Source organism: Schistocerca piceifrons, chromosome X, assembly GCF_021461385.2.
Source record: "Schistocerca piceifrons isolate TAMUIC-IGC-003096 chromosome X, iqSchPice1.1, whole genome shotgun sequence".
Classification (NCBI taxonomy): domain Eukaryota; kingdom Metazoa; phylum Arthropoda; class Insecta; order Orthoptera; family Acrididae; genus Schistocerca; species Schistocerca piceifrons.
Genome location: NC_060149.1, coordinates 727,683,327 through 727,704,247, shown reverse-complemented (window position 1 = coordinate 727,704,247; position 20,921 = coordinate 727,683,327). Strand labels below are relative to the sequence as shown.

Here is a 20,921-nt window from a genome sequence, read left to right as displayed (position 1 = left end):
ATTAGTTGAAAGAATGATACGCATCACCATAGATGTTAACGTAAAAACTAATTTGCATCAATGAAACCCATATTAGTATTGCTTCTTTCAAATCATATGTGCATTGCAGTGCGGTTGACATCTTAGCAAATTACTGCGCTGGATAAAAGTTAGGTGTTCCTCTCGTCATTTCAGTCGCGTGCGAATTTTTATTGCAATGGTGAAGCATACGAATACTGATTAATCCTGCATAAACCAAAGATTGGTTTACTTAGAACAGCTTCCTTAATTATTGTGAAGTTGTGACGCCTTGTTGCTGTCAGTTATGCTGCAACAGCGTTTCCAGTAAGGCACCTAAATGTTTATATTTAACAGCTATGTTTTTGGTCTTGTATATGTTTATGCTGCCGAGTCTTTAATACATACCAACATGGTTTAGTTTGCTTTATTGTGCTTTTTAATTCACGCTAACAATACATTTTCATGGGCTATTAAAGCTTGTTTTCAAAGCTTAGTTCAGTTCATGTAACATTCCTTTAATCGACTAGGATTTTAATGCTTTCCTATAATCGAGGAAAGGAAAGCAAAAAAAGCCAAACGATTGTGAAACAAGTCATACTTCCAGACACCAACTAAGTAAGTAGTTTTGCAGCCAAATGCTACTAAAAAGAAAGCAGAGCTAGCTGTAAAAAAACTGATTTGGCAACAATGGAACACACACAAGCACGTGCGCGCAATGCAGGAGTGACTATTAATTATACACACATATACACTCATTGTTGACAGTCCCCTGTTATACACATCGATACACCCATTGTTCAGAGCCCTCTCAACAGCGTCGATCCTATCGATGTAAATGTACCATGTCCCAATACACCTCGTTACGTTTATGTCGCAATCAATTTACATTCAGGATTTCTCGAAATTTTACAAATTAATTCTTGCTCAAACATTTGTTGAAAATGACTGCTGTATTGTTTTCTGAATCTACTTTACAAATGTCTGTACCTTCATTCATATAACATTTATTCACAAAATAATATTGCACTGCAATATGTAATAAATTAGGCCACCTTTGATACTTTGGGGTAACTTTGTCCCATATTCAGGAAAATGATAAATTATTTTCCTACGGAGAATATGCAAAATATTCTGGAAATCCATGTGCTCTATACTCTTTGATAATACGTATAATCACAATCTAAGCTGTTCACACTGTTTTCCAACTGTGTTTTCTTGTTGGAAGCATTGGTTGGTCGTGGTAAAGTAGTATAAAAAACTTTCTTGTCTGTGGGTCTTAATTTCCCCTGTAAAATTCGAGTACCACTTTCTTTACATTGTTTTGTATAAAATAACATAAAGCTTAATTTCTGTGTACTTTCATGAAAAATTTCGAAATTGCATTTGGTGTTGAAATATATGTTTTCTAGAACAATTTTATCATCCACCAAAGTTGCCCAATTGAATTATACACACTTCCCCCTCATTCGAGATTAATTTGATCCATTTGCAGATAGTGAAATTTATTATTTTTGGTGAACATTGCATCACAATAGAAGTGGAAGCATCCCCAGGGTGCACTTCTTACATACAAACATTTGAGACTTAGTTTACCATCGTAGTGTACTCGTGACAGTGAACAATGTTTGTAATGTCTTTCAATTTGGTGAAAATGCCACTGAAGTACAAAAGAATTGTCAGAAGTAGGCGATACTGTGATTACAGCCCAGAAACTGTGGAAAAATGCCCACAAGCTGTTAGAGGAAGGAGATATCAGAGGAAATCTGAAAAACTTTTTAATATCTCAAGAAAAACCATAGTTAATAAACTGACGTCAAAGGAAAGAATTACTTCACATCCAGAATTCCCTCGGATTTTTGCTATTGAAGAAGAAGCACAGTTTGTAAAATGTGTTTTGCAACTGACTGAATTTGGGTTTCCTGTCGCTCCAATGGAACTCCAAATGATTGTGAAGTCATACGTCCCCAGACAGTGACGTATAGTTTCTAGATTCAAAGAGAACTGTCCAGACCATAAATGGCTCTTGGGTTTCACAAACAGCACCCTGAACTTTATGTATGCTTTGCAACCAACATTAAAAGGAGTAGAGCTGCTGTCAATGAGCGTGTTCTCAGAGAATTTCAGTCTTTCTTTGGGCCTTTGTCCTGCTTCAATGCGGGGTTAGCCTCATTATGGATTTTGCAGTGTTAGTTGCAGAGGGTGGCTGGATGCCCTTCCTGCCACCATCCCAAACCCCCGGGATGGAAGTACTGTACTCCAGCTGTCTGCGTCTAGTGTAAGCCATGAAATAGTGTGAACGTGTTCAAATGTTTGTGAGTCCTGTAACTGATGCGGAACATTGGGACCATCCCAGTATGTGGGATGTGGAAAACCACCAAAAAACCACATCCAGGCTGGCTGGCATACTGGCCCTCGTCATGAATCAGCTGGGCAGATTCAATCTGGGACCATCGCGCCTACCTGAGTCCAGGAAGTAGCACATTAGCGATCTCGGCTACCCTGGCAGGTCTGTGTTCTCAGAGAATGTGTTGAACATTTGCATGCTGAGCTGAAAGATGTACCAGCAAGCAATATATGGAACTTTGATGAAACCAGTCTTATCGACGATCCTGGGAAAAAGAAATTTCTCACAAAAAGAGGTTTCAGAAAACATTTGTAACTCCTCCAATAGTAGCATACCTATAATGTCTGGCAATGCTGACAGACCATTTTTTTCTCCATTCGTTGTTTACAAATCAGGACATTTATAGTCTACATGGACAAAAAATGGGCCCATTTGATGCCATTACTCACATAGCCCTACTGGATGGTTTGACTGTAACACATTTAGCAAGTGGTTCACGAAGTTGATGCTACCAAGATTGAAAAAGCTGAAGGAAAGAAGGTAGTAAGTAATCTGTGATAATTTGTCCTCACATTTCTATGTTCTAGAGCTCTGTGGTCAGAATAACATTTCATTCATCTGTCTACCAGCAAATAGTACCCACATTACGTTTGGAGATTGCTTTCTTTGGGCCATTGAAAGCAGCCGTGAGACAGAACCATACAGAGTGGGAAAGCTGCAAGGAAGCTTCCAAAGACACTGTTTTGCAGAAGCAGCACTTCCCATTTCTGTTAAGAAGGCTAATGGATATAGTTGGTAAAAACTCAGCAAAAACCTAATAGCAGATTTCAGAAGGTGCAACATACATCTAATCAATGTTGATCAAATTCTTTGGCATCTCCCTTCACAGACTTCTGACAAAGGTGTTGTACAAAACTCTTTCACTGAAGCTCTTCAAAATAAAAGATCTAAATGGACTTCTGGTGTTGCCAGTAACAGAAGGAGGAAGCCATCTCTCTTAGAGATTCTTCCAAAGAAGAGGATTGTCTAAGATGTCAGATCAGGCCACCATCACCTGTAGTGTCTGAAGTGGATGACACCCAGTTAGTAACCAGGCCAAAGATGAGAGGTCCAGAATTTGGCAAAGTTGTGCACACTGTGGGACAGTATGTGATCTTCAAATATGAAGGGGAATATTTTCTTAGTGATGATGGAGCTACAATAAGTTCAATGCCAAAAGATGAAATGAAGTATGACTTTGATGAAATAATTTGTGCCATTCATCCTCCAAAATAGATAAGCCAACATGGTTTCTTCTGTGTGCCAGAGCTTGATGTCAGAGTTAATAAGTCACAATAGAGACTACTTTTTTGTTAAATCTTTCCAGACTTGGAAGTGCAAATGCTTGAATCACCTGTAAATGAGAAGAAGAGGATAATGGAAATGCCAAGAAAAAATCACTGGTGTATTAGTTCCTTTAGTGAGGAGTCTGACTTCAGTGTTAATGATTCTACAGGTGATGACCTAGAGTGTTAGTAGCTGAACTGTGGCACTAATGAGAACCCTACACAAAAAGTGGATGAATCATGGAAAGAGGACCTGAAAGAAAATATTGCAGTCAGTTACAACAGACAACCCTACCCAGTTAAAATTGTTTATTTTGTCACAGAAGATAGAACCAAGAAATTTAGACTGATGTGCGTGGAGAAAACTACAAAGTTTTGGAAGTGGTCAGCAGAAGGGAAAGATGACAAAATGACCTATGATTTTTCAGACATTAAAATGAGAATACATGAACCCAGACCAATTAGGAGAGGACTCTGTTTTGGAACTGGCCAACTTCATTCTTTTCTGATCTCATAAATATACTTCCTCCATTGTTATAGGCCTATGTATAATACTTTCATTCAGTAAGGTATTAAGTAAAGTACCAGTACATAACATTAACTGCCATTTTTCTGCATCACTTTATCTTACAGAACCTGTATTAACATTATTCCTTCATAATTTATGTACAATGTTGACCAAATGATGAAAAATTATTTTCCAAAAAAATATAACTCTAATGGGATAAAGTTGTCCTACAGCCCACTTAGGAAAATAAGGTTTTTCCCAAATGACAATAATTAATTATGCAATCTATGTCAAAATTCAATGCTGAGAAAACCATCACTTTTACCGCAGAATTTCATTATGTTTTTGGAAGCAAAAATGAATGACATAATAAACTTCAGTCCCGAAATCTGCAAAAAGAGGGTCAATGTTGCCCAGTTTAGGGTACCTACTCTGAATTTTTAGTAAAGTTACCCTACCCAGCAACAGTGTCTTTCCCACTGTCTTCATTTATGTTAACAGGCTCATCAGACTTTGATCAAAAATATTCAAAATATTACGTTAGTACAGCTTCTGACAATGCTACATACTCAGCAAATGTAAATTTTGTAACACACTTCCAAAATACAGGGGTGTTTGTAAATTATCTTTACAACTTAAGAATTCAATAACTTCAAAACTGTACTAGATATTAACAAATGGTTTTCAACATGTGATAAGATAACTCATAAAGACTTTTTTTCTTCCAGGTGATGCAAAATTAAACTTGTAAACCTAATAAATTGTAGATGCAATAGTAAAAAGTTTAGTGTATGGCCAAGTTTGTACAGATGATGTCTGATATCCAAGTGCAATGAAACTTTCGCCTTCGCCGAACATTTGCACTTAGCGTATGTCATTTATGGAAACAGGTAGTGAAAAAAAATAGGGGGGGGGTGGATCACCCATCTGTTTCAGATACCAACATGGACAACATTTGCAAGAAGTCTTGACAAACTCATTGGGTACAACAGCCAGAGAGTTTAAAACAGTGCACCATGTCTTCCATAAGATGGTATGGCTCTGTCCATATAAGGTGCAGCTGCTTCAGGCATTAAAACCTACAGAGAAATAATGCCTTTTTGGAAAAAGATTTGTTTCTCTGATGAGGCAATGTTTCATGTGCACAGCAAACTGAATCATTATAATGTTTTTGTATGGGGTGCACAGCATTCTCATTTTATACATGAAACGAAAGAGACAGTTCCAAGGTCAGTGTCTGGTGCGGACTGATTCACAATTGCATCATTGGTCCACTCTTTTCCATTGAATCTGCTGTCAGTGGTGGTATATACCTGTACTTATTACAAGGGTTTGCTGTGCAACAGTTGGAATACCTGCAACCTGGTGTCACATTCCAACAGGATGAGGCATCACCTCATTGGTCCCTAAATATCTTTAAATTTATGGTTGAAAAGTTTTCAGATAAGTGGATTGGATAAGATGGTCCAGTTTTATGGCAGCTATGATCTCGTGACCTCACACCACTAGACTTCTTCATGTGGTGTCCACCTGTTTAGCTGGGTGGTAACATGCTCCCCTCCCATGCAAACGGGCCCAGGTTCAGTTCCCGGCCAGGTTGGAGACTTACTCCACTCGGGGACTGGGTATTGTGTTGTCCTCATCATTATTTCATCCTCATTGCCACCACACAAGTCACCCAATGTGGCGTCAACTGAAATAAGACTTGCACTTGGCAGCCAAACTTCCCCCAATGTGGCCTCCCTGCCATTTTTTTTCTTCATTTTGTGTTTTGTAATGGATCTGGTGTTCCAAACCAATGTTAGAGACCTACAGGACTTGAAAGCATATGTTTGCAGTGCATTTGAACATATTACCATAGAGATCTTGAATCACACATGGAGAGAAATGGAATTCTGACTCTACGTTATCTGTGCCTCTCAGGCTGCACATATTGATGAGTATGAATGAGGAAATAAAACTTTATGAGTCATCTTATCACATCTTGAAAACCATTTGTTAATATCTAGTCTAGTCTTGAAGATATGAAAGTCTTAAGTTGTAAGGATAATTTGTGGACACCCTGTATTACATTTCTAAATAGTCTGTTTACATAGCCTTATGGAGGCTTAAGCTCCATAAATGGACACCCAGTCTGCATCGACAGAACCATCTAAGAGAGCAATATTTTCAGTCCCTCCAGATGTTAAGTTTAAATCTTTTGTTTCATACAAACATTTCAATTCTCATGAAGCACGCAAAAAGTAAGTATCATTCTTACAATTTTGAAATGTACTCAAATAATTCACACTATAAATTATATCTGCCCATGTTCCTGGGCTAACATACAGGAGAGCACCTATCAGGTTTCTGTACTTAAGATGATGACTTGCATCTTGTGCTGGTTCTAATTTCAAATTAAGTTTCATTGGTGTGATGTACAACTTTGAATATTCAGTCTCATATAACTTAGCTAGAGATTCAGTATAGCTTTCCTGGCTAAGAATCATTACAGTCTTTGCTAATTATAGTCAGTGATGTGCACCAAACTTTGAGTCTACATAGTATTCTCTGGGGCCTAGATTTTGTGCCAACTATTTGTGAAGTATACAATTAGAAACCTTAGTTTAGTTAGGTGTATCCTGTTCATTCAGAAATGCAGGTAGATTCTACAATGGTAGGAGCAATGCAAGTGCAAGACACATCTTGTTTTGCACTGTGAGTCAGCATTCGCATGTGTGTTCATGACAAATTGCAGCTGTTTTGTCTCCTCTGCCCCCCCCCCCCCCCCTCTACCTGACCCTCCCTCTGCCCCTATCCTCTCAAGCCATTGAACTCATACCAATCATTAGTTGCATGTAGAGGATTGTGACTTGTAGGACACACTAGTTTAAGAGTCAATTATCAACATGCCTTCCAATTAAAGTGAAGATGTCAACAAGACCACAGTTAACAAAGCACTGTTTGTCAATTTATCTCAAGACTTGACTGCTGCAAAAATCAGAATAGTGAAGGTTGTGTCAGAAAACAAGAATGCATGGTGTACTAATGCACAGGAATATGCCCATGTAACTGGTAAACAGTTCGGTGTTGCACAGTTTAATCAACTATTCACTAATACGAAAAGTCAAATAAAAATGAAAACCCATCTGGAGGAAACAGGAGATAAACCGATTAAACTTAAAGGTTGGGAAAAAGATTTGTTGTCATTGCTCTCCCAGCAGGTTAATCCTGTTTTTTAGAAAGGTTCCAGGAGCTATTTTAACTGGTGCCAAGCATGTGTCAACCACTGCTGAATACTGCAATAGATATGTATATGGAGGGAAGTGTCATACACAGGTACAATAGAGGGAAATGTCATATGCAGGTACGTGCCCAGTTGTTGCTCCTGTGACAACAAAACTGACAATCTCAACATACACTTGACTTGGAGTGGAAACTCTTTCAGCACATGAAACTGAAGAGACAAAATACTTGTCCTTACTGCAACTTCAGAGGTTTGTTCCAACAGTTGGAATTACAGAACATTCAAACAAAAAATGAAAAAAATGTATATATAGAAAAAGTTACAGAGGACAGTTCTGGTCAAACAAGTTATTAGAATGAAACATAAATATTGTATTTTTAAGTGTTGTATCCTTTCCACTCCTTTCTTTATTGCCTAAAAGAATGAAATAAAAATACAATTTGTACATTTTTCTTGCTCTGTTTTAATTACTTGACTTTAAATTACAGTTACATTACTTATATACTGTTTATTATATTCGAATAGTACACAATTAAACCAAGAAAAAATACCTACATAAATCTAAGCATTTGCTTCCACTTTTGTCCACCATGAATCTTGCTTCCACTGCTTTCTGGTTGTCTGTCAATAGGCTTGTCTTCATCAGGACTCTCACTTCTGTTGTTTTTGTTGTTGTTGTACTTCTTCTTCTTCTTCTTCTTTTTCTTCTTCTCCTCCTCCTACTCCTACTCCTCCTCCTTCTCCTCATCCTCCTTTCCTGTCCTCCAAATGATACTGAAAGTAATCGTTGCATGTTGCTTAGAGTTACTGTGCAGTACAGCACACATTACTATTAGTTTTGTGGCTCTTTCTAAAGGAAGTCTTGCACAAATACTGATGTTTGGAAATTGTTGATTCAATTGACCTTAGGCTCTCTCCACTTTCGCACTTTTTAGGTATGGACAAAAATTAGTCATCACTGATTAGTATTTCTTGCTGGCTCAAATGAAGTGACTAACCATGGAGATATACCATACTATCAATCAGCAAGTAAGCAGGCATCCGCACTGTATCCTGGAATTATATTTCTAATTAGGCATCATGCACATTACCAAGTCATTCTGCTAGTAAATTTCTCAGCTGTATCTACTATGACCTGCACAGTAATAGAGGCATAACGTTTGTGACTGATGAATTCATTATCATGTAATGCTGGTTTTCTAATTTCAATATGGGTGCAATCCAGAGTCCCTATAACAGTAGGCAATCGAAATATTTTTTGTCATTCTAGCTTAGCCATATTAATTTACTGCAATCCATCTGCTAGCTAATGTTAACATAACACATTAAAATTGTTAAAGTTTACATGTCGAAGTGTAGGATTCCATTTCTGCTTCACTGACATAGTATCCTTACTGCTCACATTATTTGCATTAAACTACTTGTCATTTTATACAGTCTGTTTCATTTCAAAGCCAACGGCCTTGCCGCAGTGGTAAGACCGGCGCTGCCGGTCTGGGCTAGCGCCGTTGGCAAGCGAGGTGCACTCAGCCCTTGTGAGGCAAACTGAGGAGCTACTTGATTGAGAAGTAGCGGCTCCAGTGTCGGAAACTGACATACGGCCGGGAGAGTGGTGTGCTGACCACATGCCCCTCCATATCCGCATCCAGTGACGCCTATGAGCTGAGGATGACTCGGTGGCCGGTCAGTACCATTGGGCCTTCATGGCCTGTTCGGGAGGAGTGTAGATTTTGTATTTCCTTTCAAAGCAAGTTATTGTCTTTATCAAAAACTTTTGAGGTAGGGTCTATAGATACAATTTTAAGTTTGTCTGTTACTTTAGCACAGGTAATCAGATTTCTGTCCATGTCTTTGAAGTAAAATGTATTTATAATTTTGATTAGAATCATGTCATCATAAACTGGAAAGTAACAAATTATGGTTCCTAATGTTGTAGCTTGCAATACTTCACCATCCACAGTTTTTACAATCAAAGGCTCTTTGAGAGTTATGCACCCAGAAAAATAGTTTTCATGATCTGTGAAACTTTTATCCATTAACCAATCACTCTATACATTGTTACCTGACTCAACATTACTGTATGCATCGTGGGTTGTACCTCCATTAGAAAACTGCTCATGCTGTTTCTATTCAGCTGATATGCTTGGCATATTAAAGTCTGATCAACTCTTGAATCATACTGCTCATCATAACCGCATGACCTGTTGTTGTTACCACTGCTAGGCTGCTCACTTCATCCTTGTCGCCTACTGCCATGACTGCCTCCTCAATGATGTGTGCTATGAGTCCATGAATCTCTGCTTATTCCTGGCTGGTGATAGTCCCTCTTGCAATGTCATGGAAGGAAGGAAGGAAGATTGGGTTTAACATCCTGTTGACATCGAGATCCTTAGAGGTGGAGAACAAGCTCAGATTATGTCAAGGATGGGGAAGGAAATTGGCCATGGCCTATCAGAGGAGCTATACCGGCATTTTCCTGGTGCAATTTAGGGATACCGGACACAGGTCTGAACCATCATGCTCCTAAATGCAAGTCCAGTGTGCTAACCACTGCACCACCTCACTCCTGGTTGTCCACATCTATAATATAAAAATTCGTAGTTTTCTTTTCAGTGTGAAATGCATTGGATTTTGTACCCTCATTTCCCTCCTTGTCTCTTAAACCAATCATTTGATTCTAACTTTTAATGTATTTGACTATCTGATTTTCTTCTTTCAAAATTTCAATCAAGTCCACAATATAGATCAAAGATTCTGGCTCTTCCTGGCAAGGTTCTTTCATGCCTTCTGATTTTAATTCTTCACTGTTTTTTTTTTCTTTTTTCAAAAGTACTAAAGAATGTTGGTGTGTCATTGTAGTCTTTTACCCTCAGTTTATCCAGATTGTTTTTGCATACAGTTTTCAGTGCTGTCAGTCAGTTCCTTAAAGTGTAATTCATTGAACTTTTCTCATTATCTCAAATGCAGTTTCCTTATTGCTCACTAATTCCATTTGCTTGTTCAAAATCATTCCATGCTTGTAGTTCATTGTGATCCGACTCTCTTCATCCTGAAAATCCGCTTTGTCTGTGGTTGTTTTTGTTCTGGAATGCAATACATAATATATTTTCATTTTCATGTATGTTTTGTTTCCAGTTCCCCTTCATGAAACACTGGTACCTTAATATCAGCCACGTCCAATTTCACAAAGCACACTTTTCAAGTAACAGTCTTCCTTTTAGTTCACAATCAATCCCTACTTTTCTGAATAAAAATCTTCTTTTTACTTAACTATTGTGAACTGCTATCATGTTGAGAAACTTTATTAATGACAACATAAATAAAATGTACATCTCTCTTTACACAGTGAACACATGCATGGCAAAGAACTGACTGACTGTTGTATACATGTAGTTGAGAGCCCTCTTGAATCTGTCAACACTATCCATATAAAGGTACCACATTCCAACAAACATCAGTGTAAATTAACAACAGACTTATACCACTAGTGTTTAGGGTCAGAGACTATTTCACCATACTGTTACTATTTATGATTTGATTCAGCAGACACCTTACTCAATTAGGTATATTTAGCTGTTTTGTATTCTAACTTGCAGCATGCCATCTAAAGGCAATGGCGCATTGAAGATTTATCACAAACATATCACATTTATTATTAAATATCAATTAATGATGGATCTGTGATATAAGTCTTCAAGAGATGAAAGACAAAAGCGCCAAGACTATGGTAAGTGTAATGAGTAATGTTGTGGATTACTGTGGTGGCCAAAGTAGGTTCACATCCTGCTATATACTTTTTTTTCATCTTAGTATTGTTAACACATCCTGGGACTTTCTTTTCAATTTAAGACAAGTATGTACTGCAATACTCAGTGCTGTTTACATTGACATCTGAGTAGAAAACGAAGGATGAAATAAATATTTGGAAATTTATTTCCAAATATGTGGTGATTTCCAAGTGTGTGGGCAGTTTAAATTGCTGCTAGTAAAATGAGCAGCAATAAATGGACCACTGCAAACAATAAACAGACTGTACAATAAGCTACATAATAATATTAAAACAATAAAATACAGTTCAAAATTTAAAACTATTTTCCATAAATTATTTATTTCAAAAGTGTTGTTATAGTATATATGAATATCTTGAAACACAAAAATTTGTTTGGTCCACGTTCTGTACTTTGTATGTAAACCTGAACAGCTTAATACAGAAGTGTGTCTCCCTTATTGTTTTACTTTAGTAATGGATTTTTAAATGTTTATGGTACTTTTGAATTTCCATGTTATTTGCTTATATGTTTCTTTCTATTAATAATGTGAAATTATTTAGAAATAGTGCACAATTCTGAATTTTTCATAATATATCCACCTATACACGTTTCTGTTTCTTGGCATTACACATGTATTATATGAACATTTGTGTCTTTATAAGATCACTGTCATAATCATTTTAACCATGTATCATCTTATCTTCATTTTTGACTTGTCTTATATCGTCATGTGCTTCTCTGCACACAATGTATGATCTATAGGATAAATAAAATTAGAATTATTATTCCTCGTCACCAATATATTGGTATTTATTTCCAAATATGTGGTGATTTTCAAGTGTGTGATTAGGTAGGAATCTAAGAGATCAGCTTAAATTGCTGAGAGTGAAACAAGGAGCAATAACATTCATATTCTTCCTTTCACAAATAGTTGTATTTCCTAGCATAAGCAAAGATTGCGAAGAGACAGATACTTCACATTTTACAACCAATGGCATCTACAACACACGTGATATTGAAACTAAGCTGTTTTGAAGACTGATTCTTAGTTCTAGATGTAGAACTATTTGAACTTAAAAGACTCTCTCTCTCTCTCTCTCTCTCTCTCTCTCTCTCTCTCTCTCTCTCTCTCTCTCTCTCTCTGCAAGGTTTTTTTTAAAAAAAAAAAAACATGTTGAAGTTTTAGTCAAAGAGTACTCCACCTTTTTTCAATATCTATACCCCACAAGATACCTTATGGCATGTGACAGAGGTTTCTTCCCCTCTTCCTGGCTCTTTCCTCATATCGTGAACGGTGCTTGGGAAGAACTACTGACAATAAGCCTCTGCAAGAGCTCCAATTGCTTTTTTACTTTCTCATTGGGGTAATTTCACAAGATTTGAGGAATATGATGATAGTTTCTCATTGATATTCAGCTTGATGTCATGCCGTCTTTGGAGTCTTCAACTGTCTGTTCAAAACTCAGAAACAAGCTCCCTATGATCTGCAGAAATTGCTACACTTGTGTGTAGACATCTCATGTCATCTGTCTCTGGCTAGCTACCAATGATGACTGTCCTTACAAAGAAAGGAAGGGCATTTTTTTAACTTTTTGGGCTTTATACATCTGATTTTCAAATTATTTTATCTTGTTGGTACATATGTTCTTAATATATCTTTCCATTTTGAGCTGTTTTGAATATTTACTTTATTGTTGACATTCAAAAAGGTTATAAGTGTTTCTGAGTGCTCAGCGAATTTGTAACTCCAAAAAAGATGGATCATAGAATTTGCGTTAAATTGTGCTAAAAAATTGAATAAGGTACAGCAACACATTCAAAAAGTTCAATGTGGGTTTTGGTAAATCTAGTATAAGTAAGACAAGAGTTTACGAAAGAAATAAACATTTCAGTGAGGGTCGAGAAAACTTTGAAGATGACAACCGCCTTGGACACCCTAACACATCAATTACTGACGACAGTGTGGGAGAAGCATAGAAAATGGTACTGTAAAATTGCCAAATCACTATCAGAAAGGTTGCCCATGATGTTGATGTTTCATTTGGCTCATGCCAAGCAGTTTTTTTTTATTTATTTATTTATTTTTTTTTATATGTTTTGGGCTGAAACGTGTAGCAGCAAAGTTTTTACCAAAATTGTTGAATTTTGACCAAAAACTACATCATGTAGGAATTTCTGAATGAAATTGAAAATGATCCATAATTTCTAAAGAAGGTTCTAAAAGGTGATGAAACATGGGTATGTCATTGAAATCAAGGCCCAATCATTCAATGGAAACTGCCTGAAGAGCCAAGACCAAAAACAAAAATCAGCAAGTATAATCATGTGTGAAGGTTCTTCTCACTGTTTTCTTCAGTTACAATGGGATAGTGCATCATGACTATCTGACTTATGGTTGTACGGTCAATAAGGAATACTACCTCGAAGTTATGTGCCATTTGTGTGAAGCAGTCTGAAGAAAATGACCAGAATTATTGCAAAACCATTCATGGAAATTGCGTCATGATAATGCTACCGCTCACACTTCAATGCTTGTTCATTATTTTTGCAGAAAACAAAACCATAATGTTGCCTCAGCCACCATATTTGCCAGACATGGATCCCTGTGACTTCTTTCAATTCACAGAACTGAAGAGAACCGTGAAAGGATTTCCTTTTGTCACCACTTATGAGCTAAAAACAGAGCCTCTGAAGGAGTGGAACAGCATAATGAAAAGTGAATTCCACAAATGCTTCCAAGACTGTATAAAACTCTGGCATAAGTGTATTATTTCTGAGGGGGATTACTTTTTAAGGAGACAAAGATGATTTTGATGGATAAATAAAGATCCTTTAAGAAAAACAAATATTCCCATTACTTTTTGATCACACCTCATATATTTCTATTGTCCACTTAGGTTAACAATCAAATATTTCAACAAGTGCCCACTCCATGAAATACAACCATCAGCTGCATAAGAGAATGACAACAATAAAAGTTTGTGCTGGACCGGGATTCGAACCTGGATTTCCTGCTTATAGTGAGTGGTCACCTTACCATTGGCTATCTGAGTAAGACTCACAGACATACTCAAACCTCCATATATCATCAACCATGTGTCTTCAATCTGCACTTGCACATCCATTATGTTTATTCCCATACAGAGGAGACATTTTAATTGAAAGTCGCTTGCCTGGTGTTTGTGGATAAATACAATATCGCAGTGCCTTTGTTGTTCAGAGGTATGATGCAGTGTTCCTGCATACATGTATGTACGTCTGAAGGAACATTGCATCATACCTCTGAACAACACATGCACTGCAGTATCATATTGTATCATAGGGGTCTAATCAGTTTCATCAGATTCTATGAGCAGTAACTTCAGATATCCTCAATTTCTGGAGAAGCAGAGGGGCAGCATAGATCGGCTACTGTACATGTTTTTTCAGAAGACAAATGGAGTCTTCTTTTTGTCTTCTATCTCATTTAGAATTTTTAGAAACAATGGAGCAATTACGTATTGCATATACCTTCTTGTGAATAGTGAGATCTCCTTTTTTTGGCTCCTTAGATGATATAATAGTCTTTTATAATACTCATGACACTATCATGAAATGAGGTATACACCATTGTAACACTATAGTTGACACTGTGTTTAAAATTTTCTTATACATTTTGTTGATCTCTCGTTTCTGCATTAATCAACTATGACAATGGAATGAAGTATTGACAGCCACTGTTTTATGAAAATATTTTCTTTCTTTGAATTAGTTTGGAGGAACTCTTTACATTTTCAGACAGCAACAAAATACTATATCATACGCACAATGTACTGAATTTTCTCTTCAAAAAGTCATTGTGGCTATACTGGCATTAATGAAGGTGGCTGAAGTTGCGACACTTGCACTCACTGTCATATCAATATAATTCCAAACTGAATCACTATGCCACTGCGTCATGTAGGTCACAACAGGTAAACACAGTGATTATGCTGCACAGCACCAGACATCTGCAGTAGCAAGGCATGGTGAAATGCAGTCAGTGTGTCTGGCCACTTGCCATACCCCTACTGCAACTGCATTTAATTCTGTGTACTATCAAAACACTGGTGATTTACCATATGGCAGAAACAGTAGCATGTGAGATGAAGGACTTAGAGGATTACAAATACTGCTGACTCCACCCTAGACTACCAAAGGTTTCATGCCAGAAAGAAAATCATGACAAGTGGCAAAACGTACTTAATACTCCTTATCACTAATGACTTCCTCCAGTTAGAAAAATAAATTGGAGAAATACAAGAACTACTGAATTGACAGGAATATGCGAGGAAGAAGACAGGAGAGTAATGAAACAGCATATGGAGTCTCATGGAATACTCATCACTCAGTAGTGAATATGTATGATATGCAACAGTCCTAGTTGGAAGTGACTGGATTATGGCTATTCCACCACTCCAAGCATACCAGAATACACCACACAAAGAGCCCACAATGCAAACTTGAACACTTATAAGCCTTCAAATGTATTTAACTTTTCTTATTTGCTGGTTAGTTTGTTTGCACATATAGGGAAATCTGACATCCCAGTCAATTTTTTTATCTCTTATTGGAAATGGAAATGAGCGTTTGGCGTCATTGGCCAGGAGACCCCTTACGGGGCAGGTCCGACCACCTTGGTGCAGGTCTTATTACATTCGACGACACATTGGGTGACCTGCATGCCAGATGGGCATGAAATGATGATGAAGACAGCACAACTGCCAGATGGGCATGAAATGATGATGAAGACAGCACAACACCCAGTCCCTGAGTGGAGAAAATCCCCGACCCAACCAGGAATCAAACCCGAGCCTGTAGGATGTCAGTCCGTCATGCTGACCACTCAGCTATTGGGGGCGGACATCTCATATTTATCAAGTATGGCTAACTCATGAAGTGACATAACATTTGCTACCACTACATGCTTTGTGTATCTGAGAAAACATCAACATTGACATATAAGTGTGAATTATTTCTCCCTCTCCCTTTCCCTTCCCCTCCCCCTCTCCCTAAGTTTCTGGGATTAAATGTGGGACACTCATTTCAAGCACAGTAACAAGCTGAAAACAAGTTTCCGTACTTGCCTTTGATTAACATTCAATTCAACATATGCCGCATCCATCTCCATAATCTTTTCTCATGGTCAACTCTGATGTAAAATGGAATAGACTCATTCTTTGGATATCCCTATGGAGTTAATTATTTTATATAGTGACACTGAGTGCAGTATTTATCCAATGTTTCCATCTCTGGTAGCAGTTCTATGTGCACCTTCACCTGCAAAAGAAGTGTGCATACAGTAACTATAGGCAATCAGAAGAAATAATGTACTGAAATAAATGATATTTGCTACATAAATTATGATTTGACATTCCCTAAAATGTCAAATTACTACCAATAATGTGAAATATGTGACCACTATGAATGCACCACTTTTGCACAAATAGTCAAATGGGAAAATTGTCCTGTTGTAACAATAAAAAAGTATAGAGTTCTAAGTAATAATGAAATTGCAAATGTCATGCATTTAGGCAGTAACCCATGATGAACAGAGTACTGCAAACAGCAATTTCTAATCATCATGCGTTTCTGTGTTACATCTACAAAAATAGTGACTCAAGAAGAGAAACAAAATGACAAGAGAGAGGTCAGGATTATCAATCAATAAAACATGAATGTTTTTAAAATTACTCTGAGGAAAGAAAGTTGAACTGTAACCTTGCTACCACAAGGTACAAGTGAGAAGTTTTATATGTTCCTTAATACACTAATACATCATTTTTATATAGTCTTCCCCAAAGTGGCCTATAAGGACAACCAGGGCCACAATGGGCGATGGATTGCCAAAGAAATAACCAAACTCTGGACTAGACTGCACAAGGAACTGTGAGATGGATAAACAGTATTACAAGAGAGAAAGAGAGAGAGAGAGAGAGAGAATCAGAAGAAGTACAGTCAGTTAATTAGAGAAGAAAACACCTGCTCAATAAAAAGAACTATATTAAATCCAAAACATAAAGTAAAACACCATGGGACTTAATTAACACTGGAAGATATAATAAAAAAGTTCCGATAACACAAGTATTGTTAAATAGACGAAAACAGATAGCACCATAGTTCCAGATAGAGTGAATATTGCTATTATATCCAATAATTTTTAATAACTGCTGTACAAAGTGTGAAAGAGGTAATCAAGTCCTGCTACCTAAGCATCCAAGAATACTTGGACGATCATCTTACTTAATGTTCCTGCACCCAGTGAAAAAATGTGAACTTACAGACTAAAATAGGACATCTTCTGGTGATGATGGATTATCACATCATCTAATAAAGCTTGTGCATGAGGATATAACTGAACTACTGTTGGATGTAGCATACTGCTCACTCAGAGGGGGTGTAGATATTTCCACAAAAATTAAAAACAGGAAAATTAGTGTCAATATACAATAAAGTTGGCAAGGATCAAATAATAATTTATGTGTGGTTTCTCAAGAATATTATATGTTTATACACAGTAAAATGATTAAATTTCTAGAGAATCACAGTACTGTGATTCCAATGCAACATGTTTCCATAAAGGGAAATCTCGAAATGAGCTATTTTTAGCTTAATACAGTCCACTGTAGCTGCATTAGATGAAAAAAAACCAGCATCTGCTATATTCTTAGATTTGTCTATAGTTTTTGACACAAACAGGTCTAATAAACACATTGAAAGCTACCATGTCCCTGGTCATGCAGTACAGTAGATAGAGTCATGGATTGGCAACTGTAAACAGTGTTTGACTACAGGGAATGTGCGCAAAGCTGAAATCAGAGCCATTAAATGTGTGTGCCTCAGGGATTTGTATTTGGTCTGTTGTACTATTATTCAACCTCTTTGTAAATATTACAGAAGTCAAAGAGAAGGAACACAACATTGTAATTGTAGAATAAATCTTCAGACACATGAAAGCAAAACTATTTTCAGCAGATAACACACTGCAATTGTATATAGAGAAGGAGATAATTATAGATCTAAATAAGACCATGTTTGTTGTGTTTGCAGCAAAGCAAATAAAGATTGTGTAGACACATTTATAGATGAGACAAGACTGGAAGAAGTTGCTTCCATTAAATTTTTGGGAATTACATTAGTGAATCAACTCCAGTGGAGACAAAATGTAGGCAATATCTGTGTAAATAAAGAACTTTAATGTGTATTTTGAAAGATCTTGCACAATAATTAACAAGCATACTTATGGTTTGGAATTACAGTTAGACAAACTAGCAGCATTAATAAAAAAAGAAATTTTGTATTGAAAAAATGCAGTTAAGTCTATTCTGAATGAAAACTAACTGCCTTATGCAGAACTGTCTTTAAAACATAACAGTATTTACATCTACATCTATGCAGATATACAGAATAATTTGTTTCATTCGTGGTAATTAATACATTACCAGAAATAAATGCTGATGTCCATTCACATTACTCAAAAAGTAGAGACCAACTGTGAAGTGACCATACGTAATGAGAGAGTGTGGTAAGGTTCTTCAATACTCATATTTTAGGAGAGAAGAATCTATGGGACATTATGAATGAGAAGACATTCTAAAACCATTTAAAGTATTATTTAGTGCAAAAGTAAATTAACGGTTCAGATGAATACCTCAGGGATTTGTACTTGGTCTACAGTGCCATTATTCTAGCTTTCTGTGAACAATATAGAAGTTAATGAGCAATGTGTTTTATTATGTGTATGTCTCTATTGCAGTCACCTCTGTGAGAGAATTTCTGTAAATATAATTAAGATTTGAATTTTAAGCTAAATGTAAATGAAATGAAGCTTATTGTACATTTTTGCAGTGGTCACTTGTGTCAAAGAGTGTCTAAATAACCTTTACACCTGAATATATATTTGCAGATAAATATGATTATATTCGCAATTACTTGTTATAAAGTGTAATAAATAGACTGACTATTAAGACGCAATGGGACCAATAAAAATCAAATCAAATCAAAGCAATGGAAATGGAAAGAAATCATCAGATGTAAAGGACCAATGCACATACACCGAGGGAGTGTAACAGGACCACAATTTTTCACAATATATATAAATGAGCTAGTGGATAACACCAGAAGTACCATGATGCTTTTTGCATATGGTGCTGTAGTGAAATGCAGGAAGATCTGAAGAGAATTGATGCTTGGTGTAGGGACTGGCAGTTGACCCTCAATCTGGAACAATGTGATGTATTTCACGTAAATAGACAGAAAGGTTATTATTTATGATTATGTGCTCGCCCAACAATCACTGGAAGCAGTCACACCCATTAAATATGTGGAAGTATGCTTATGAAAAGCCTGAAAATAGGACAGCACACATCATAAGAAAAGCAGTTACCAGACAGATTCATTGGACAGATTCATTGGAAGCACCCACAAAGGTGGTAGTTTACAAAACGTTTGGCCAATACGTGACTATTGCTCATTAGACTGTGATCCTAACCAGCTTAGAAGAAATAGAGAATATCCAAAGAAGGATAGTGCATTTGATTACAGCTACATTTAGTAAACACAAAAGTGTAATTGAGATTCTCATTCAACTTCAGTGGCAGACATTGCAGTACAAGTGTTCTGCATCATGGTGTGGTTTACTGTTCCGAGAGCCTACAAACCTAGAAGTGTCTCCCAGTGTATTGTTTGCTCCTACATATATCTAGTGAAAAGACAGTGAAGGTAAATTTAGAGAGATTCAAGCTCACAAGGGAGCTTAACAGCAATCAGTATTCCTCCAAATCATTTGTGACTGGAAGAGGAAATGGGGAAGTGACAGTGGTACACCAAATACCCTCCTCTATAAACAGTAGAGTGGTATACATCCAACTGGCATTTCATGTGTGCTTTCCTTGTTGTTTATGAAGTAGATTAATTTGATACGTGGTTACTTCCAAAAGAATGTAGTAAATAACATACTTTATCACTTGCAAATTACAATTTATTTGTGACCTGTTTTGGATTCCAGGCATCCATTATCAACTTTCTATAAATACTGATGAAGGTTGAATTTAACTGTCAAGTTAGGAGAGATACATAATGAAATTCCCATTATTAGATTCATATAATGAAGGCAATACACTTTTCAATTGTACTGTGTGATGCCTGAGAATACATTTGTGTGTATACTGTTTCTTTCTTATTTTTTTCTCCCACATTTGTGGTTGTCTTTCTTTCTGTTACATGTACTAATTACTGATTAACATTATTTAAAGTAATTTGAGGACTTGTAGATGCAAGGTTCATATACTAAATTATGAAATTGTAGAAATCAAAACTATGAGTGAAAGTGTTTCAATTCGGGCTGTTTATTCACTTTAATGTCAATGCAATTATTTAATACAACTTTTTTGGCTAAAATTCACCCCATAGAATGCTCTAGAAGTTTTTCAATTTACTCTGAAGATGACCAGATGACACACGGCCGAAATATCAGTGGAAGAAGTTTTATTTGCGTGGCTGCATGCCCAAAATATAATGGACTAATTTTTAACAAGCTGGCTGTTTATCCAAAATGTAAACAAGTAATATAATAAATTATGAGTTTAAACACTACTTTTAAAATATTTGTGGTTATGAATTAATAATCGATTAGTCTTTGAATATCTATAAATGAAAATAATACTATAAATATTTTTTCCATAATATTAATATTGTGTATTTCATTTTTCAGATATTGAATTGAATTGAA

The 20,921-nt window shown here is 36.5% G+C and overlaps 1 long non-coding RNA gene across 1 annotated transcript; it reads left to right on the top strand.

Moving 5' to 3' along the window:
* The first annotated feature begins 135 nt into the window (after positions 1-135).
* Positions 136-20,704, top strand: LOC124723174. The gene is made up of 3 exons (XR_007006528.1): positions 136-615; positions 11,000-11,130; positions 20,603-20,704. It is a non-coding gene; the product is annotated as an uncharacterized LOC124723174 (long non-coding RNA).
* Positions 20,705-20,921: the final 217 nt, after the last annotated feature.